The sequence below is a fragment of the Vombatus ursinus genome, unplaced genomic scaffold (genome assembly GCF_900497805.2).
Source record: "Vombatus ursinus unplaced genomic scaffold, bare-nosed wombat genome assembly UNPS02014821.1, whole genome shotgun sequence".
NCBI classification, from domain to species: Eukaryota; Metazoa; Chordata; class Mammalia; order Diprotodontia; family Vombatidae; genus Vombatus; species Vombatus ursinus.
The window spans coordinates 27,471,456-27,495,457 of NW_020954599.1; the positions used below are offsets into that span (position 1 = coordinate 27,471,456).

The 24,002-nt window shown below is 34.6% G+C and overlaps 1 pseudogene; it reads right to left on the bottom strand.

Moving 5' to 3' along the window:
* The window catches only part of LOC114024400, a 64,043-nt pseudogene that overhangs the window by 1,348 nt on the left and 38,693 nt on the right, over positions 1–24,002 (bottom strand).

Consider the following 24,002-nt stretch of genomic DNA (forward strand, 5'->3'; position numbering starts at 1 on the left):
ATCTATCTATCTATCTATCTATCTATCTATCTATCTATCTATCTATCATCTATCTCTCCATACGTACACTTGTTTGCTCACATACACACATATATGTAACAGTGCCTCTTATTTAATTTCAATTCTCTCTATTAACATCTCTGATACAGATAGATATATTCATATATATATAAATATACACATATATACATATATTCCAATAATAATGATATATATGAAAGAAAGAAACACCAAAATATTGACAATCAACAATGCTAAATTTATAAAATAGCAACATTGAGTAGAATTTTGAATAAAAACTGCTAGGATTTTCATGATTCCTGACATTATGACTGTGGGAAGGCTTTTGTGTTTATGAAAGGATTTCAACAAATTTGCCCTAGTCACATTTAAAGAAATAATACATATTTATTGACCAGAAGATCAAATCCAATTGCAGGTAACAGTTATATATTACTGTGTATAAACAAAGCCTAATCTAAGTAACTTATGAGTTACTAATACTGTGAGTCCCAAACTCAGTTTGAAATCTGACTTGACAAAAAAGTTTTCCCACAGTCATACTGTCATGAATGGTGAAAGCACTAGTGATATTATTTTAAAATTCTACTTGCTGTTCCCATTTTATAGATTTGATTTTGTTGATTGTCAATATTTTGAAGTTTTTGCTTTTCTTCTTTCCTTCCTTCCCTTTCTTCCTTCCTTCCCTCTCTCTTTCTTTCTTTCTTTCTTTCTTTCTTTCTTTCTTTCTTTCTTTCTTCCTTTCTTTCTTTCTTTCTTCCTTTCTTTCTTTCTTTCTTCTTATTGATGAACTTACCAATGGAAACAGTGTGGTATAGTGAAAAGAACATTGAGACCCTGGAGTCTAAGATTCTAGGTCATATATCACCTCTAGTGACCTCTATGACCTCAGACAAGACTTAGTGTCTTCCTCTGTTAAATGAGAAAAGTGTACTAGCCAGATGGGTCCTCAGCTTCTTCCCAGTTGTAAATCTATGATCCTATGGCAATAAATATTTGATAACTAGTTCATTTTGTCAACACTTATGAAATTATATATACACGTATATGTATATATACACATGTATAGGCATATATGCATATATATGCATATATATATTATATATAAAATGACAACTTTGATTTACTGAGTACTTCAGGATTTACAAATCATTTTTCTCAACACAATCTGGTAGATTAGATAGTAGTTTTATCATCCCCATTTTACAGCTATGGAAACTATGGCTCACTAAAATGAAATGACAATAACATTAAGATGGCTAGTAAGTGTCAAAATCAGGGCTTGAATTTAGCTCTTCTGACCCAAAGCTTTTCATGATTTTTGCCATTCTAGTTTATGAGATTTGACCCTTGAATATTCACATTTATGGCAGTATTACCAGTATGCTTCTCACGTTTTGTTTATTTGCCTTCTTCTCTGAATGAGACAGTTGATCCTGCTTTATGGATGTATTGGGATCATGAAAGGGTGCCTCAGGCATAAGCTGAATTTTTATTGTTTCAAAGCAAGATGGTCTTTCTTTAAAAAAATAATAAGAGATCTACTATTGTCCTTCTCTTTTGTTTTATTTTGCCTCCGGTATTTATGCATTTATGGGTGGTTTGTTGTCCTAACCAAATAACATGGATAGTAACATGGAAATAAAGAGAGAGGGAGAACTGGACAGAGAAGTATTTTTGCTTTCCTCCTCACTCTCACTCTCTCTCTCTCTCTCTCTCTCTCTCTCTCTCTCTCTCTCTCTCTCTCTCTCTCTGTTTTTGTCTGGACTTCTGTTATAGTTGGACAGGTCACTGGTGCCAATCCTTCACTTAATGTTTTAACAAGTTACTGAGGGCAATGAACTGTTGTGACTCTCCCAGTGCTACAAACAAATAATATATGATATAGACAAGACTAGAACCTAGGTCTTCCTGACTCCAAGACTAGCCATCTCTCCAGTGTACTCACAACTCTGGAGTCATCCTCAATTCTTCACTACCTCTCAGCTCCCATATCTAATTTATTGCCAAGTCCTGTTGATTTCCTCTCTGTAATATCCCTTGAATATGCTCCTTTCTCTCCTCTGTCACCGGCACCATTCTAGTGCAGGCCCTTGTCACCTCATATCTCTACCATTGTAGCCTTCTGTCTGGTCTGTCTGACTCAAGTCTCTCTCCACTCCAATTTACCTTCCATTCAGTCAATAAAGTGATCTTCCTAAAGCATAAGTTTGATCACATTGAACCCTGCTTACCCTTCCCTACCTCACCAAACTCTATTGGCTTCTTAATGCCTCCAAGACCAAACACAAAATGCTCTGCCTGACACTAAGGTCATGATTTCCTCAAAGGCCTTCGTAACCTAGCCTCCTTTCATCTCTTCAGTCTTCTCTGACCTTGCTGCCAAACAGAAATCCTTTGAACTACCTACACTGGCCACCTGGCTGTTTCATGATGCATCTGGACATTCTTTAGGGCTGTGTCCAAGATTGGAATCCTTTACTTCTTCCTTTCAGATTACTGACCTCCTTAACTTCCTTTAAGTCCAGACTGAAACTACCTCCTCCAGGAAGACTTTCTTAACCCCTCTTAATTTTAGTGCCTTCCTTCTGTTAATTATTTCCTATGTATCCTGTAAATAGTTTTTTTTTTTTTGTATATCTGTTTTGTTAGATTGCAAGCTCCTTGAGGTAAAGGACTATCTTTTGCCTCTTTTCAAATTTCCGGTGTTTAGTGCAGTGCCTGGAACATAGTAGCCACTTAATAAATATTTATTGATTGATTGACTGATTGCCACAGTTTTACCTAGTCCCATATGTCCCAGATTTTCTGGAATGAATCCAGCTTCAAGAAAATCATATATAATTTCAATGAGGTTTTGCCAGTGGAATATCCTCTGGTAGATCATGTGTCTCAAATTTGGGTTCCAAAAATATGGTCAATGTTTATGTATGTATGTGTGTATGTATGCATGTGTGCATGTGTGTATGTATGTATGTATATGTGTACATGTGTGTCTATGAATATAGACACATAGACCTTGTACATTGACAATATTATTGGAACCCACATTTGAGAACAGTATATATCTATATCTGGTTATAGATATTGATAGATATGTTATATATGCATATACATATAAGTATAAATATGTACATATGTGTATTTGTGTACAGAGAGAAAGAAGCAGACAGAGAGGAAGTATGAGGCTTAACTATTAATCATTTATGGGCCTGTAAACCCTCCATTAATAGCTACCCTTTCTGATTATTTCCCTAGCCATTTTCTGATCTAAATCTTTGTCCCTTCTGTCAAATGATCAAATGAGATAATATTTGTTGTGTGACTAGAAGAGTGGCACTTATCATAATAGGCACTTAATGAGTGTTTATTCCTTCCTCTCCTTTCCCTGTTTCTTCCCCTCTCCCTATTTTTGGGCTTGTATATGATGTTGGCCAACACTGACCCAGGTATTGTGCTCTAGGAAAATAGAACTAAGACCAAGTTGGTGAGATTGAAATAAACTAAGGTCATGGTTTCCTCATTATTTCCATGTTGGTAAACACTACATGAGCATCACACAGTATTCGGGCATGAAAAACCATGAAGTTTTCTACATATCACAAAGGTTACACAAAATGAGAACCAAGACAGATCTCTAAGTGCAGCTAGCAACCTATGGGTCCAAGACTCAGTGATTTAGGTATTCTACTGACTTGCTCACTCATCTATCATTTGCACATTCCTCACTAACTAATCCCTGTCTTTTCCCAACCTCCTCCATTTTTCCAACTGCTTGCAAGTGTACTTGAGAACCTTTCCCATAAAGAAAAATGAAGCTCTCTGTTATTCAAACGACAAGTCCTATATTCATTGGTAGAACAAGCAGCACAATCTATCTTCTAGTTACAGAAAACCACATCTCATTCTTCAGAAAGTGGCTTCTTCTCAGTCTGCTTGGCCCCAGGTTCACCAATGCCATATATATAAAAATTTCAGTGGCACCATATATCCTTCAAATTATCGAGTGCCTGCATATGCTTAGCACTGTGCTAGGTGGTATGGCTGGGGGGAAGGAAGAGGGATGGAGGGATACAAACCTTAAAGTACTACTATAAACCAATAATCAAGTTACTTTGTTGGGTACCCCAAAGCATATATTAATTTTAAAAAATGTTAGTGTTTTGAGAAAGATAGCATAGCATACATATTCTTGTTATACCTTTAATAGCATTTATCTAATAGAGTTGATGTGAGGATTGAGCAAGGCAGTATTTGTAAACTTGTTTAGCACAGTGACGGGCACGTAGTAGATCCTTAATAAATGCTTATTTTTTTCTCTTCCCTTTCCTTTTAATTTAATTAGTAGTCTAAAGTAGGGGTGTCAAATATCAGCCAGAGGGCCTGCATTTGGGCAACAACATTCCCAAGTATCACCTGAACCAGATTAAATGAAATTGAGAACTATTTAACAGAGTAAATAATAACATAATAGATTATAGTTAATGTTAATATGTGTTATTCCAAGTCAATACATAGCCCACAGGGATCCTTATATTCAGTTTAATCCTTGTTTCTATTTGAGTTTTGTATCATTGTTTTAAATGTGTGTGTGCAGGTGTGTGTGTGTGTGTGTGTGTGCATATGTATCTGTACACTGTCAAGCAGAAGAAAAAGTGATTATTCTCTTAATAATGTGAATAAGAGCGAATAAAGTGAAAGAATATGGGATGATAATTCACTTAAAATGGAATTCTTCATTTAAAATGGGATTTAATGCATGGTTCATCTATATAGTAAGCTTCCCTACTGCTTAATTGAATTAGGTTGCCAAAACCTTAACATACAAGTTTTGAAATGCACAGCTGATGAATTGTGACTTTCAGCTAATGACTCCCAAAACAAGTGATTCATGAAAGTCGCATGGAACAGGACAGATACCTGCATATTTAGTCAACAGATTAAGAATTTGTTATATACAGTCTTTGCTTCCTAGCTAACTCTTCTGGGTCACTCCCTTCCCCTTCCTCACCCAATTCTTGTACTTACTCATATGATTTTTAGCCAATTGAAAAAATTTACCTCTTTGATCATGTAGCTAGTGTTAATTCAGAACAAATTAACATTAAGAGGTCTTTAAAAAAAAAGAAAAAAAAGAATGGCAGCATTATTGAAGAGAATATTTGAGTTGAAGAGCTCCAAAACTATGAGAAACTTTTGTCATGTATTAAGGAGTGCAGATTCTTAGATATGTTTCAAAATGCCCCCATTTTATACAAAAGTTCTCACAGCAGGGTACCAAATTAGGATACATATGAATAAAGTTGAAGGAATGGATCTGGGATCTGGAAAGCATGAATTCACATGATATCTTCTATACTTCCTAGCCCTGTGGTCCTAAGCAAATCGCTTATTCTTTCTCAGCCTCAGTTTCTTGGCCTATAAAATGGGAATGAGACTACTACCTACCTTTCAGAATTTATGTGTGAATCAAATGAGATAATATTTATAAAGCACTTGGCAAACCCTAAAATGCTATATAAATGTTATCATAAATGTCACCATCATTATTCTAGATTTAGAGATGGAAGATACCTTAGAAGCCACTTAGTACAACTCCATTTGTTAAATGAGATCTAGAACGGTTAAGAGATTTTCCTAGGGTCACATAGCTAATACGTTTCTGAGGCAAGATTGGAAATGAAGCCTTCCTAACTTCACATGCAGCACTCTGTCTACTATATATACCACTTAAATTGCCTCAAATGAGGTAAAGGGCACTTAGTTACCTTAATCATTCAATGGGCACATGATCTCATTCATAAGGGCATTCTATTCACTAGTATAGATCATAATCCATCCACATACTTCCAAATCTGGGCCTTTTCACTGTCTGTCCCCCATGTCTGGAATACTCTCTTCATAATTGCCTTCTAGTTTCCCTGGCTTCCTTCAGGTGCCAGTTAAAATCCCATATACTGCCAGAAGCTTTTCTTTGCTGATCCTACTTAAAGCTGATGCTTCTCTTCTGAAATAATGTTTGTATATAGGATTTAGTATCCCATCTCTCCCAAAGGAGAGACAAATAGACTGTGAACTCCTAGAAAGCAGGGACTATTTTATAGCTGTTCCTTTCTTTCTCCCTCCGCCCTTCTTTTGTAACCTGATGCTTGGCTAGTATCAAGTAGATAGTGGAAATTTAATAAATGTTTGTGTCTCATCCTTTGTTCTTCTTGTCTGTGTCTTTCCAGGATTTCTGTAAAGAAATCCTCTAACGATAATCTGCCCAGTCCGATTGAGCCTTGTTCTGATGCTTTCAATAATTCATATTGCATGGTAATATCAGTAGTTCTCATGGAAGACACAAAGGACTCATCCTCCACAGAAAGCTTTTCCCAAGCCACCTTAATGCTAGTAAATTTCCACTGTGGATTTTTCCTATTTATCTTGCATATATCTTGTCTGTGCATAGATGTTTACTTCCTTTCTACCTCATTAGATTGTGTGGTCTTCAAGTGCAAAGATTGTCTTTTGTCTTTTTTTTTTTTTTTCATTCCTAGCACTTACCACATTTCCTGGACATATTACTCATTTAATAAATATTTATTGACTGACTGACTCCACCCAGATAATGTTCAAAATTCTCTATTTTTATTAACAAATTCCTTTATGAGTACACAGTTCAAAAGCTGCAAAGAATGAACATGCACATGTAGAAGTATGCATGTATATGTGTGCATATATACATATGTGTGTCTGTCTATGGATATACATACATATGGGTTATCTCAGAGGCCATAGGAAATAACAATACATGACCTTAAGGGGCAATCTTGGAAAAAGCAGTGCTCTAGCAGGAAGTATTAGAGGTCAATATCTCACTTTGGCATTACCTATCATAACCACTAATGTATATGAAAGCTTTTTCTCTCTGTATCTGACTTATTCTACAATGTTCCTTAATCCCTAGCAGAAGTTATCACTTTCAGGCCTAACACAGAGTGCTGTTTTGTCCCCAACTTTTTTTTACCACATACATTGTCTTCTCACCTTTATTTTTTTTATTGTTGAGTATATATTTTCACCTTTGTTCTAATTATTTAATGATCTGACTGGAAAGAGATGAAGTAACTGGAAAGAGAAGAAAGATAAAGAGCCAAATTTTTACATTTCAGATAATCTCATTTTCATTTGTGTCTATATATAATATTGGAAATAATAATAATAACAGTAACAACAATAATAGCAATAACAGTAATTTAAGGGTTGCAAAGTGCTGTACATGTTATTTCATTTAATCTTCACAATAATTATCTGAGATAGTTGCTATTATTATCCCCATTATACAAATGAGGGAACTTAAACTAAGAGATATTAAGTGACTTTCACAAAGTCATATACCTGTTAATATTACAGGTGGGATTTGAAAACAGGTATTTCTAATTCTAGATCTAGCACCCACAGCTCCACTAAGGTCTCTCAAAATTGATATCACAATTTCGTATTGTGATATGTGCCTACATGTGATTTGTCATGTACACTGTATTCTAAATCTATTCTTACAGAAAAAAATGATATGAAAATATGAGACTTTTGAACAACTGACAATACTTTTCACTTATTACTCCTAGATTGTTTTCAAAGACATGCATACATACCCACACATACATGTACATACATATATACACACATGTGTATTGCACATGCACATTTATACACATATACACATACAATACATATCTGTATAAATGTATAATGTATGCATATATATATATGTATGCATGCAAAATATGTGTATGTGTGTGTATACATACATAGCTGGTTTACTCAAATTTACATTTAAGCCACTGATTATCAAGATGAATTTAGGAAATCTTGTTGATTTCTTCATTTAATTTCTCTACTTCTCTAGTCTCTTCAAAACATGTTGGTGCATGAATTACCATTATGATTATAGTAATCTATTTACTTATGTTTCTTGTAAGTGTTTAAAGATAAAACGTCCAAGGGATTCATGAAGTGATGTTGTTGTTGCCTTTGGGTGCACAGTGAAACTGACTCTTCCAACTGCTTAATTTGCATCACTTTGGAGACACTGTAAACTACATTTCCACAGATTGCTAAAACTGTGTGATGTTACCCTATTTCCATTTTTTTTGCATGACTATAAATATGGGTGGGATTTAGATCCTCTGGAAGGTTAGCTAGTCACTGGTAATTGGATGAAAATATGAAACATTTATTTAATGTTCCTATGAGCAAAACTATATGCTCAATTGGAGGAATACACATAAAAAAGTTAGTCCCTGTTCTCAAGGGGTTCACATTCTAATGGAGGAGACAATGTATATAATATTGTCACTGAGCAAAGCTTATACATTTTGACCATCAACTGTTAATGCATGGAGTCAATCTAAAAATAATGTGATTCTTTATTAGATACCTTGGACACATTGTTTTCAGGGAATATAATGTAAGCATATATATGGGGGAAGTGGGAGATGGTGAGTATGTTTGCTATTTACTGGTATATGCCTGCTATATCTAAATAAAGAATATACAAAAAGAAAAAAATAATATAAAACAATCACTGTCTAAATCTTTGCACATTCATTCCATATCTCTAGTGCCCCCTCATTGTTTCAGTGAAAGCAGAAGGCTATACAGGAATGAAGGCTATTCTGTCTTTGTCTCTATTTCCCAAGCACTTTGCTAAATTAATCTTCCAGAAAATGTCACACACACACACCCTCCCCCCTGCTTAATTTGGAGTTGCTATTACAGCTCCAGACTCTCCAGTAACTCTCATTTTAAGCCATGTTGGTTGAATTTCTCCCTCAGTACAGTAAATCTCTTTTTAGTGTATGTTTGATTCCTTTTCATTGGTCCAACTCTTATAGAAGTAACATTAGTAGAGAAAAAATAGGAAACAACAACTATACCAGTGGCACAAGCATGTTCCATTACTATATCATTTCAATTTTCATGTCTTGTTGGACATTCAGAACTACTTAATCTTTACAGGAATTTTGATAATCTAGGATGAAAGAACTTTAATCAATTTCTCGGATATTTCTCCTTGCGGAGGAAACCTGTAAACTTCATGTTTTAATTTTCTACACGATTTCTGAGGCACTAAGTAAAATTGAAACCTTGATTAAATAGTACATCATTTAAGTAATGCATAGGGACTAATTACCTTTTAGGTAGAAGCAGACCTTTAAAGTAACTGAATCAAATCACTGCAGTCAGACAATTTAAAGAGTTCAATCTGAAATTGGGAATCATGGGACACCGGGTGGTACAGGGAAACAGCATGCCAGATTTGGAGTCACAGGTTCTAGGAACCTTGGTAAATAAATGGCTGGATTTGCAGTCAGGGTTCTAATCTTGCCTCAGATATTTATTAGTTGTGTGACCCTGGTCAATTTGATTAATCACATTGTGCATCAGTTACTTTATCTCAAAACAAGAGATTTGAATTCAAATGTCCACAGCAGCTCTAAATTTATGATCCAGGTATATGAGTTGGAATTCTAGCCATTCCACTGGCTTGAATTACCTTACAAAAGTATCTTAACTTCCCTAGGCATGAAAAGATTAGAACTAAATGGGTTCTAAGGTCACGTCCAGCTCTAAATATATGATCTAATTCCTTTATTCTAAAAAACATGCCCTTCCTCTTTCTTTTAGTCTCAGTATATTTCCTGGGGTGCCTAAAATGTATTTTACACAATCAAGTTGCCCTTTTACTTGAGTTGATCTAAACTGAATGTAAATATTTATGCTAATTGTTAAAGTTTGTCTTTGTACAGAAAAATAACTTAAAGAAAATTTTAAAAATGAAAGAAAAAGATTTAATCACCCTTGTCATGTATCTTTTCTTTGCTAAAGATACTATAATAAGATTTGGATAATTTTGAAGAAAATGAATGAGTATATTTGATAATTCATCTGTTTGGTATTTATTTGATAATGCCTTTAAGAATTTCAAATACACTCAGCAAGCATTATATGTAATGTGAGAAGAAAAATAAATTGAAGGAATTAGTATAGGCAATGAGGGGAAAAAAAACTATCATTCTTTGCAGATGATACGATGATATACTTAGAGAATCCTAGAGAATCAAGTAAAAAAAACTATTCGAAGCAATTAACAACTTTAACAAAGTTGCAAGATATAAAATAAACTCACATAAATTATCAGCATTTCTATATATTATCAAAAAAGCCCAGCAGCAAGAGACAGAAAGAGAAAATATACCTAAAATAATTGTAGATAATATAAAATATTTGGGAATCTGCCTGCCAAGACAAACACAAGAACTATATGAACACGATTACAAAACACTTTCCACACAAAGTCACATCTAAACAATTAGAAAAATATCAATTGTTCATGCATAGGCTGAGCTAATATTAAAAAAAAACAATTCTAATTAAATTAATTTACTTATTCAGTGCCATACCAATCAAACTATCAAAAATATTTTACAGAGCTAGAAAAATAATAACAAAATTCATCAAGAAGAATATAAAATCAAGAATATCAAGAGAATTAATGAAAAAAATGTAAAGAAAGGTGGCCTAACTATACCAGATCTAAAACTATATTATAAAGTAGCAATCATCAAAACTATTTGATACTGGTTAAAAAATAGAGTGGTGGATCAATGGAATAGGAGGTATGCAAGACACAGTGGTCAATGACTATAATAATCTACTTTTTGATAAACACAAAAATTCCAGCTTCTGGGATAAAAACTCATTATTTAACAAAAGCTGCTACGAGAATTGGAAAATAATATGGTAGAAATTAGGCATAGACCAACATCTTGTACTCTATACTAAGATAAAGTCAAAATGGGTACATGATTTGGATATGTGATGATACCATAAGCAAATTAGGACAGCAGGGAATAGTTTAGCAGCCAGATCTGTGTAGAAGGGAAGAATTTATGGCCAAACGACAGATAGAGAATATTATGAAATGCAAAATGGATAATTTTGATTACATTAAATTAAAAAGGTTTTGCACAAACAAAACCAATGCAACCAACAAAGCAGAAAGCTGGGAAACAATTTTTACATCCAGTGTTTCTGATAAAGGCCTCATTTCTCAAATATATAGAGAACTGAGTCAAATGTATAAGAGTACAAGTCGTTCCTCAGTTGATAAATGGTCAAAAGATAAGAACGGATAGTGTTCAGATAAAAAATTAACACTTTTTATAGTTATATGAAAAAATGCTCTAAATCGTCATTGATTAGAGAAATGCAAATTAAAACATCTCTGAGGTACCACCTCACACCTATCAGATTGGCTAATATGACAGAAAAGCAAAATGATAAATGTTGGAGAAGATATGGGAAAATTGGGACACTAATGCATTGTTTGTGGAGTTGTGAACTGATCCAACCATTTTGGAGGGCGATATGAAACTCTGCCTGAAGAACAATCAAAGTTGGCATATCCTTCAATCCAGAAATACCACTACTAGGTCTGGATCCCAAAAAGATTATAAAAAAAAAGCAGAAAGGGACACACATGTGGAAAATATTTATCTTTTTGTGGTGATTAAGAATTGAGAATTGAGGAAATGCCTATCATTTGGGGAATGGCTGAACAAGTTGTGGCATGTGAATGTAATGGAATACTATTGTTCTATAAGAATGATGAGCAGATGGATTTCAGAAAACCTGGAATGACCTACAGGAAGTGATGCTTAGTGAAGTGAGCAGAAATCAGAAGAACATTGTACACAGCAACAGCCACATTGTGTGATGATTAACGAGGAGAGACTTAATTCTTCTCAGCCATACAATAATCAAAGAGAATTCCAAAGACTCATGATGGAAAATGCTAACCACATCCAGAAAAAGAACTATGGAGTCTGAATGAAGATTGAAGCATACTATTTTTCCTTTTGTTTATTTATTTGTTTTTCATGTTTTTTTTTCCTTTTGTTCTGATTCTTCTTTCACAACATAACTGCTGTGGAAATCTGTTTAACAAGATTGTACATGTATAACCTAAATCAGATTGTGTGCTTTCTGGGGGAGGAGGGAAAGAAGAGGAAGAAGAAATATTTGGAACTCAAAATTTTACAAAAATGAATGTTGAAAACTATCTTTACATGTAATTGCAAAAAATAAAAATATTATTATGGGAAAAAAAGAAAGCTAAAAAAAATTTCAAACACACTACCATCAGTCTTCTATTTTACAAGGCCCAGATAAGAACACATCATCACTTACAGTGCTTGTCACTACATATCTAATACTCCTAAGGAAGTAGAATGAGCTAATTAATACACCTAGAAGAAACTGAGTTCTTAAAAAAAATTGTTTGAAGTGGTGGGACTCAATACTTAGGTAATAGGTAGACAGCTCTAATTTTTGTTTTCACCAATGCTCTCTCAATATTTGATATGATCAGAGTCATACTTGGAATAGCGAAAGATAGAATTACAACTGAACCAATGTAAAATTGTGAGATTCCACTTATTCACTTTTCAGAGCCCAAAATGCCTAGTGCCCCAGCTGCCAAGGCTTTCTACTGTAGATCGTTACCTAAAATGACTAGAAGTTAGCATTTTTTTTTAAATCATAAATCCTGGCTCGTCCTGTATATTTGTTAATATTGTTCCTGTGGGGTGGCTAAATTAGCATCCATTTGTTAACATTTGGATGACCTATAAATGTTTCATCTCCTCCCAATATAGAACCTAAATGACTACAGGTACAATTGCTGCTAATAAACTAATTGGAGTCAATGTTTGCTGGGCTAATATTCTCTTTTTAAGGAGGTACTTCTAGTCAGCTGCCTTCTCATCTATGAATGGGTTCATCTCCTATTTCCAGATAAGGAAACTGAGGCTCAAAGAAAGAATAATTTATCTAGGATTACAAAGCTTATAATCAGAATCAGCAGTTGAAATGAACTTTCTTTTTTCCCATGTTCAATATAACTTTACACTAAACCCTGCTACCTCTCAAGAAATGAATTGTACAGGGTAAGAGGGTGTCTCTTAGATGTTATCTACATTTGTAGAGAGCATACCCATGACAATTAGATCAAGGATTCACTTAATTATTGCAGTGTGCTTTGCAGTGGCTTCTATAAAAATCATATTTTGATGGAAAATGCACATGACCTCTCTCTTTAGCATTCAGAATAAAATCATGTCTCCTTGTGTCCAAAGTTATCCTTGACACAAAACCATTACTTTTCTATTTTCCATTATTTTTGTCTCTGCTAGAGGCTATGTCTACTTTGTCATCAATCTCCAATAATACATTTTTCTAAGGCTATTATCAGAATCATTACCAGTGTTACAACTCCATTTAATTTTTTTTTTTAACATTCTATCTAGGCTTATGGTGGGGCTATGATAAGTTAAGATGGTGGCCTTAGTGCTCCAAGTTAACAGTATGAAGTAACTAAGTTTTGGAAACCTTGATCCTGCTACATCATGAGTTAATGCTTCTTTGTTTCATGACCAAGGACTTCATGTCAATAAGTATTTATTATACATTTATTATGTGGCAATGTAGCATGTAATAAGAGTTAGAAAATGAGTCCTAACCTTCCGTACACATGTGAATATACAGTCAACAAGTCACTTAACCTCTCTGTGACTACCTAAGAGAAATTTTAAATATCATGATAACTACTTTTGTGAGATGAGTGGGGATTCTAGATCTGTGATTCATTCATTTGAGGGATTCCTGAATGGAACTTCCTCCCACTAAAGAAAATGCAAACTGTCTAGAATTTAATCATATGATTATAGATCATAGATTTAGAATTGTGTGTCCTTGAGTCCAACATATCTCATTTTTCAGGTGAAGAATTGGAGGCTCAGTTATTAAATGATTTGCCTAAGGTGGCACAGTTAATATATGAGACAGTATTTGAAACCACTTCTTCCAGACTCAAACTACAGCCCTATCTCCACTATACCAGAGTGATCTTACTTGGTAACATTGATAGGTCAAGTAATGTGTCCTTTGTCACATTGTCAGTATGTGTCAAATAGATATGCATAGGAATAAGATCTAGCCCTGTGGTTTTATTAACACAAGGAAATTTCAGTTGAGGAAACTGTCTATCAATTCAAGTTTTCACCTTATTTAAAATGTATAATCTTTGAAAGTTGCCTAGGACACTGACAGTTTAAATGACTTGCTCATTTTTATTTTGAAGAGTTAATATGTATCAATGGAAGGTCTTCAACCCAGGAATTCATGACTCCAAATCTTTGCCAAGATAATATTCTGTGTTGTCAATTACAATTACAACAACAATTACAACAACAACAACAACAACAACAGCAACAACAACACAATATGCTTAAAAAGAACTTATTTAGATTTTACCTAATAGGAAAGGACTACTTTTTATTGTACCATTGCATGTATCATAGTGCCTAAAACAGTGTTTGGATGTACTAGTAACTTAGAATTCAACCCCCTCATGTCAGTCTGGAGGAAATTAACTTTCCCAAAGTAGTATAAATAATAAGTGACAGAGATGGAATCTGAACCCAAGTCCTCCGATATTCAATATACCTTCCACAGTACTGTACTTTATATGTGGCAGATATCTTAAGATCACATAAGACACCATATCCTGTCTTTTTACAAGATACATTTGCACAGAGAATTGAAGAGAGTCATATACACCTTGAGGCAAGTGGTAGAGCATCTTTGTTAATAGATTTTTTTTATGATGTGACTTAATTAACTTCCTTTTGTTAACAGTTGAATAACCTATAAGTGCTTCATCTCATCCCAACATAGAACCTAAAATAACAGAATACTGGTCTGAGTCAGATCTGCCTCAACATTGCCCATCCTTAACAATTCCAGTAGTATTAGTAGAATTGAATCCATTATAGATTGTTTGTCCAGAAAGCAAAGCAAATTTGCAAAAACAACATGGGAAAACCCACCTAGGAAATAATGTTCCATAAAATAAAATTAATTGAGGAATAAATTCACTACACATGAAACTGGCTATAAATGCACTATACCCAACTCTTGTAACAGTATGAATTGCTGACCAATTAAAATAACTATCAGTCTAAAGGTAGTCCATGGAATGCATATAGTAAATAAACGACTATCCTATCATTGAATTTATTTGTTTCTGTGTAAAAATAACTTGCCTGGATTTAGTACTAAGAGGGTACATTTGTTGGCTCTGAAGTTCAAATAAATGTATCATGCTTTAATTTGCTGTAGTTATTGCAGTTTTGTTTATGGTATGAAATATTAGAAAGCCAATGGTACAGAACCATAACATGAATTAGTAATACAGTAACATATAGACAACATATTTTAATACAGGCATTTATGGCTTAATAATAGCATTCCTGATAGGCTTTCTGTCAGAGGTAAAGTAGGCCTCAATATAATCAGAAGCTTACCTTTTTTTTTAGAAAAGCTTTGATAAATAATCTTCACTAGTGATTCTACATAAGGTTTGACTTCCTTTGAGACAAATTATTCAGGTACATGGTGACTTTACCAAAGAACACATTTGCATGATCTCTGAGTTTGCGGCTAGAGAACCACTAAATAATAATAAGGTAATAAAACCAGAGACAGGCAGCTGAGATTGCTCTGTAATTTGCACTACAATAGTCATTGAACCTAAGCTCTTCTTTCTGAATAATAATGCAAATGATTAAGAAGGTTTCAGGCTTTGTCTGTAAAACTTGAGTATCTTTACTTTGAGATGGCAAGACCATTGATTGAAAAATGTTCCTTAGCTTAGTGGAGCAGACATAATCAAAAGGGATCCTTACCCTATGACACAAATTGATGCCAGTGATGAAAATTGAAGCTGCAATTGGAAAGTTCACCTGGGCTCTTGAAAGCTTTAAACCAACTTGAACAAGTCCTGTTGAGCTCTATTGTCTTTGTGGATTGCTTTTAGTAACCAGAGGCAGAGTGGTCCAAAGCAAAGAGCACCAGCCATGGAGTTAGAGGAACTAGGTTCATATGCCCAGGTCTCTGACTCTACCCATTACACCTTGGTGAAGTCACTTTCTTGACTCTCAATATCCTCCTCTATAAAATGATAGGATTTGATCAGATAAATTCTAGGTCCCTTCCAACTCTAGAAATATGACCCCATATACTTGTCCTCTCTGAATGATTTGTCCTATTAAGAACATCTGAGGTCAATTTAAGTTGGTGATGGAGTATTTTTCCAGAGTGAAAATCAATTAAATATATTTCATGTTCAAATAATTTCTTACTATTAGAAGACACTCCAAACACATTTTACTCCCATAATGATATTATATTTTATTTTGCATTGTGCTTGTTTATGCATATATCCTATCTCTCTAAGTTTTGGAATATCTTAAATATTTCTTCATGTGCCAGAGTCTCTGTACATAATAGGCAATAGATGATAATAATAAATGTTGATGATAGCTATCATTTATATAGAGAAAAGGTTGATTATTTTTGTCCATGTGTCCCAGTATCTCTGCACATAATAGGTCATGAATAACAACAACAACAACAATCACAACAACAATGTCTTGCATTTATATAATGCTTTAAGGTATATAAACATCTTTACATGCATTATTTCATTTGATCACTAAAACAACCCTGTGAATTAAGTGTCATTATTATATCCATTTTACAGATAAGGATGCTGGTGCTGAGAGAATTTAAGTGACTTTCCCAGGGCCCCACAATTAGTAACTGGCTAAAGCAGAATTCAAACTCAGGTCTTCTTCCCTGCAAGCCCAACTGTCAGTATGTCAGCTAGCTGCTTCTGGTGCCTGTTTAATGAAGTGTAGTATTGAGCCACAACACTTTATTTTATAGTTTGAAAAAAAAAATAGGTGTAGGTAAAAGATCACATAAAAAAGACCAAAGGAGTTTGAATGGACAAAAATTTCAGTGTAAGTCAGCAGCAGAACATGAACCTTGACTTAGTCAATGAAAAAGCATTTATTAAGCACTTACTATGTGTCAGAAACTATGCTAAGTGTTGTGGATACAAAAGGCTGTAAACAGAAAAGTCCCTGTAAAAGATTATATTATATAAGAGGAGAGGGGATAACATAAAAGTAACTAAATACAAACAGTATCATAGAACATCAGTCAACCAATCAATCAGTAAATTCTTATTAAGCACCTATCACGTGTCAGCTACTGTGTTAAGCACTGGGGATTCCAAAAGAGGCAAAAGATAGTCCCTGCCCTCAAGGAGTACACAATCTAATGTGGAGAGGAGAGACAATATACCAACAAGTATATACAGACCAGCTATATATAAGACAAATAAGAAATGATTGAGAGAGGAAAGCCACTAGAGTTAAGGGGGGTTGGGAAAAACTTGCTGTTAAATATGGGGTCTTAGTTGGGACTTAAAGCAAGCTAGGGAAGTAAGTAGGTAGAGTTGAGAGAGTACATAATGTCTAGAGCCAAGAGATCTAGTGTCATGCTTCATGAAAAACATAGAAGTCTAGTGTGACTGGATCAAAGACTACTTCTACTTCCACTACTACTACCACCACCACCACCCACCACCACCGCTGCCATCATCACCATTACCACTACTACTATTACTTCTATCTCTTACTTTAATAATGTTGTACATATTTCACACACGAATCCAATATGAACTCTGTCCTTGGCCATATTATCATTACTTTCTTTGGACCACACTTTAAAAACTGTTAGTCTAGACTATTTCAACAGTCTGCTAATTGGTTTCCTTGCTTCCAGTTTTTTAGCTGCCAAAATAGTATACTAGACACTAAGTCTTGCAAAGTGAGTCCCCTACTCAACAGTGTTCTGCTTTTCTAATGTATGAGACAATGAAATATAGGCTATACTTGTAGTCAGTTGTCCTTAATTTATATCCTGACTATCCATTGACTGTGTAATCATGAGCAAGTCACTTAACCTCTCTGGGCCTTAGTTTACTCATTTTAAAAATGAAAGTATTAGCCTCAATGACCTCTAAAAGCCCTTCCAACTCTAAATCTGTAAGCCTCTTTTTTAAAAGGCTTATGCTAGGGATTTTACAGCTGTACTTTGAGACAACTAACGAGTTTGCATGACATATCGTTTGCTCAAACTTATTGAAAGGCATAAAGCATTGTGGTGTAAAAAGGCTTTCTTTATGTCCTGAAAAACAGCACTGGGAAATTCTGTATAACTGCCAGAGTAAATTTCAGTGTGGAAGTTAATGGATGACTAGGCTGATACTGTGGATGAGGCTTATTTGTAAGGCCATTTGACAAGCAGTGGTTCTCTGCCAATAAGCCCTTTTCTGGGTTGAATGGGAAAAAGTATCCAGAAGATGACAATTACTTGAGCCTCTGAATAAATCATTTTTGTGAACTGCAGTAGCATATACAAGAGTCCATTGCATATGTCAAGGTCTTTGGTATTATTATTCATTGATGTTGTAATTGCTACTTGGTTTTGGAATACCTGTGCAAAACTCACATGGGCTTTCAATGCATTTGATCCAACCTGCTGTGTTATGATACAGAAACATACAGATTCAAGCAGAGAGAAGGAAAAGAAAAGTAGAAATAAAGTTGTATAAGCGAAACATCAGCTACCTTATCCTTTCACCCCCTCCCCAATCAGAAGTAGTTCATCACCACTATGAGTAATTTGAAGGGCAACACAAGACTTAACAGGTGGTAGGGAGAGATTATTTTCCTCAATGATGTAAAATCCATCTTCAAGGAGGGAGTGGGAAGGGGTGGAGTCAAGATGGCAGAGAGAAACCAGGAAGTTGCCTGAACTCTCCCCAATTTTCTTCAGAAACAACATTAAATCAAGCCTCTAAACAGATTGTGGAGTGACAGAATCCACAAAAAGATGGAGTAAAACAATTTTCCAGTCCAAGATAACTTAGAAGGACTTCAGGAAAGGTCTATCTTAATTGGATAAGTGCTCAGGTAAGCCAGCAGGAGGCTCTTAGCCATAGCACACATCATCAACAAAGACCCTGTGGTCCAGGCTCAGCAGGACAGTGGCACAGAAGGGCAGATGTGAAGACTCTAGCCCCAGCATAGCAGGCAAACATAGCCTAAGAGGCCAGTGCACAACAGGCCTGACTAGACAGAGACACTCTAGTGCAGTGGGCAAGCTGCTAGCCCAAGACATCCTAGTACAGAGAGTCAACGACCAGACTCCTGGCTCCCAGTGCAAGAAAGTACCTCCGTACCCCAGAATCAGAGTTCAACTTAAAAAAAAAAAGAGCAAAGAAAACAAAAAGAGCTCTGAGCATCAAACGCTACTATGGCAACAGGGAACATAAAAACACAAACTCAGAGGAGGAGAACAATGTGAAAATACCTACATGTGAAGCCTCAATGGGAAATATGAATTGGACTTAAGCCCCAAAAGTCCTTTTTAGAAGAGTTCAAAAAGTATTTTAAAAATCAAGTAAGAGAGGGAGAAGAAAAAAAAAGGAAAATAAATGAGAGTTATGCAAGAGAATTATGAAAAAAAGAGTCAACAGCTTGGAAAAAAGAAGCACAAATATTGAATGACGAAAACAACTTTAAAAAAATAAAATTGCACAAATGGGAAAAAATCCACTGAAGAAAACAAGAACTTTAAAAGTAGAGTTGGGAGGCAGCTAGGTGGCACAGAAGATAGAGCACCGGCCCTGAAGTCAGGAAGGACCTGAGTTCAAATCCAGCCTCAGACCACATGCTTGACACTTACTAGCTGTATGACCCTGGGCAAGTCACTTAATCCCAATTGCCAAAAAAAAAAGGAGAGTTGGCCAAATGAAAAAGGAAGTACAAAAGTTAACTGAAGAAAATAATTCATTAAAAATTAGGATCAGGCAAATGGAAACTAATGACTCTATGAGACATCAAGAATCAGTAAAAACAAAATCAAAAGAAAAAAAATAGAAGAAAATGTAAAATATCTCACTGGAAAACAACGAGAAAGAAGTTGGAGAGCTACACAAAGCTTTGTGTAGAAGAGAATCTTTGAGTTGAATCTTGAAGGAAAAAAAAAGATTCCATGAGACAGAGATGAGGAGAGAGCTGTTTTTCTTAGTTTCCACTTTAAAAACTCTCAAAACTTCAGATCAATGATTCGATGATCCTATTTTCAGATATTTACCAGTCTTTATATATATATATATGTACACACACACACACACACACACACACACAAATACCTATATGCATACACAACAGGTATATAAGTATGTATGAACATCTACACATATATACATATAGTTGTGCATGTACATATGTATATATATATGTATATATTTATAATGTATGCATGTGTGTATATATCCACGTGATAGATCTTCTAGATACCGCCCAAACACTTGTCTTTTTTTTTTCTTTTCTTTTCTCTTTCCTGACAAACAGTATTGTCAACATTTGCTGCTTTCATTTTCTATTTGTGTTTTCTGTTCTTGGTCCTATTTAATCAGTCTTCCTCCTTCACAGCTCTATTGAATCTGAAGGTTTTTAATGATTTCCTAATCACTGACTCTTCATCCTACTTAAATTCTTTGTGACATTTGTCACTGTTAATCACTTAAAAAATACTTTGTTCTTTAAACCTTCTCTGTTCTTCCCTTATTTTCTCTAGTTCTGCATTACCCTACTTCTCTAATTATAGCTCTGATGATTCACTCACTGCCTCAACTAATTGTCTCTCTTCTTTCTCCCAATTCTCCAAATAAGATCCTTTTGCTTTCCCTTTTCACTCTCTCTATGTATATACACCCTCCAGCAGAGACTTATCCACTCCCATAGAATTCCACTATTATCTCTGTGCATTACTTTAAAATTTATATAGAAAGTAACCAACTTTCCATATAAAGGAGTTGTTACTCTTTGTGATTTCTTTCTTTCTTTTATTTTGTTAGATGTACTATCATTATGAAATTTTGGAGTCTTTCCTGTCATCTTATTATCATAGAAGCTCAAAGCTGAAATAAGCTTTAGAAAGAGGTCACCTATATCTGACTTATGCTTCATTGAGTGGAATATGCTCTACAACAATCCTAAGAGATCATCCAGTTTTCATTTGAAGAGCTCCAGTGATTAAGAACTCATTACCTCTGGAAGTAATACATTCTGTTTTTGTATAGGCTGAACTCTGAGGCTTAGCAAGTTTTTTTGTCATATCAGGATCACATCAGCCCCAGTATCTTCTATCCATTGATCTTATCTGTGTCTTCTGCAGCAAAGTAAAACAAGACAATAGTCTCTTCTCTTCCATCCCACTTGCCACCCTCTAAATCAGCTCATAATTTACAAATTCTTTCTAGTATTCTCACAAAAATATACTTACACATCTTTCCACCTCTAGTGTATTTTTCCCACTTCTTTCCAATTCATTTTATATTAATATTAGTAATCTGTTGCTGAAAAACTTTCAGCAATTTTCTTTCAATGGCCCTTAGCCTCCCACTTACCTGGTAACCAAGGTAAGGTCTTATGGACTTGAAGTTCTGATTGGTGAGCGGTTTTCTATATCTAGACTGTTTCATGCCCAGGATTGCTTTGAAGCCATTCTTTCTATCTCTCACCATGAGTTCAATAATCAATCAAGCTACCATTCTTGAAAAGGACTAATCAATTAATTTTCTTATTGTTTTACTCATTATTCCTGTGGCTTCCAAGAAATCACCCCATTAACCCCCTATATCTATCTTCTTCCTCTACTGGAATTTAAAGACCTTGTGGGTAAAGACTATCATACTTTGTGTTTTTGTATCCTCAAAGCTCTGTATTATGCCTCACATATAGTAAAGGCTTAATGTGCTCTTTAAAATGTATGTATTCATTTAAATAAACCATAAAATCTTCACTTTGCAAAATCCTGCAAAATTTAGCTCCAACTTGTTATCTCCCAGTATATTTTTATGCAGTACATTTGGCTCCAAAGAAACTAACCCTTGAGGAATTCCCAAAATGTGTCTTGCATTGTCTTGATCTTTGTACCTTCTCTCATAGTTCTTTCTGGAATTCTCTCACGTAAATGTCACCAACTTTAAAAATCATTACCCAATTAGCTTAACTGGTATTCCTCTAAACTCCTATAGCATTTTGTAGGTGATATGAACCTGACACATCCCATATTACTTTGGATTGTAGTCATTTGTGTGAATATTTTACTTCCTGTACTAAATGTTAAATTCCTAAAGGACAAACACACTGTATTTTACAAATGTTTATCCACCACATTGGCTCAATAAATATGTAAAGAATGAATGAATGAATGAATGAATGAATGAATGAATGAATGAATGAACTTAGAAGAAGTAACAGGCACCATAAAATTAAATGGCAAATTGAAAATGTTAGTAGGACAATATCCACAGTGATTATTGAAATATTTTTTGCAATAGATTCAGCTCTTACAATTAGCAGGTTCAACTTTTTAAAGTCAATGTATTTGCCAGTTATTCAATGATTTTGTGTTTCTGAAGGAAATAGCCCACAGAGCAAACACACATACACACACACACACACACAGCCTCGCAATCACAAAAAAGGTCTAAACACAATTTTATCATAATATACTATCTATCTACTCAGCAAATAAGATTTATTGGATGTTTTGTGGATCTTTCTTTCCTCAGTTTTCTAATTTACTGCAGCAGTCTTTTTCCTCAAAGATTTTCAAGGATGATAGATGGCTTTCTTTTTTACTTCCATACCCAATCTCTTGTGAATTATTCCTGCTCAGTAAACTTCACTAAAATGCAACATTGGCAATGTTGGAATGTCTAAACGATAGTGTACATGTGCCTATGGTTTCTCACCTTTTCACTTTCATACCTGCTTTATACACTTACAATTTGATTTATAAATTGATGGGCCCAATTCTTTCCTTTCTTAGAAGGTGTCTTTGGAATCTTTATAAACTCTTATATCTATCAGAAGGCATCACTTCATCAGCAGCTATTTAGAGAATCTCTTGTTATAGGATTATAAGATGTTATAAAACTGAATGGTCCTTAGAGATCATCTAGTCCAATTACTTAAAGTTAAAGACTTTCTAGTCTTTAACTGAGGGCCTAAGAGGTTGAATGACTTTACTCTTCCATCTATAGCCTATACATTTCTTAAATAGTAGGCCTGGGTTTCATTAGGCAATACAACTATTCTGAAGGATTAACAAAATTATAGGACTTCATTATTGAAGATTCTGTTTTGCCATGTGTTGTTAAAACTCTAGATTGATACTGATGAAAATATTTAAGAATAAGCTTGTGCTTCTAGAAAAGTCTTATAAGATGAGATAGAATCCATATAAACTCTACGTAATCAAAACTTATTCTACAACTTGAGGAGTTTTAAAATCTTGCTGATATGGATATCCCATTCCTTGGTGATGACTGCCTGTGACTTCCCCATGTTTTTTCATCCTGTTTGACTCTAGTTCATATTCTCTCAAGATGCTTCATAGGGGACCCACACAACATGCTTAGAACTCTCCTCTAAGCCTTTTAACATTACATGTGCACTAGCACTTGGGATGTCTATCTTTTGTCTCTTATTCTGGTAGGCCCACCTCCTTGTCTAATCAAACATTTCCTGGATGATATATTTTATGCTATTGCTTGTGGCAAGCCATCAGGGTTAATATTTTGTAGCTTATTCATTTCTACCCTTACCCTCTGGGTTATTCACAGTTTTTATTCATAATTTATAATGCTCCATGATTTACAGTCATATGGAGTCATCAGAAGAATATTGATACATAAAGTATGGAGTTTTGCTTCAGAAGTACAATCCAGTCTGCAATCTTCCTTCTATTCAATTCTGACCTCCTCACTCATTGCTCATCCATGGTATCTGCTCAAGAGTCTATTTATCTGTCTATCCATCCATCCATCCATCCATCCATCTATCTATCATCTATCTATCTATCTATCTATCTATCTATCTATCTGTCTATCTATCTATCTATCTATCTATCTATCTATCTATCTATCTATCTATCTATCT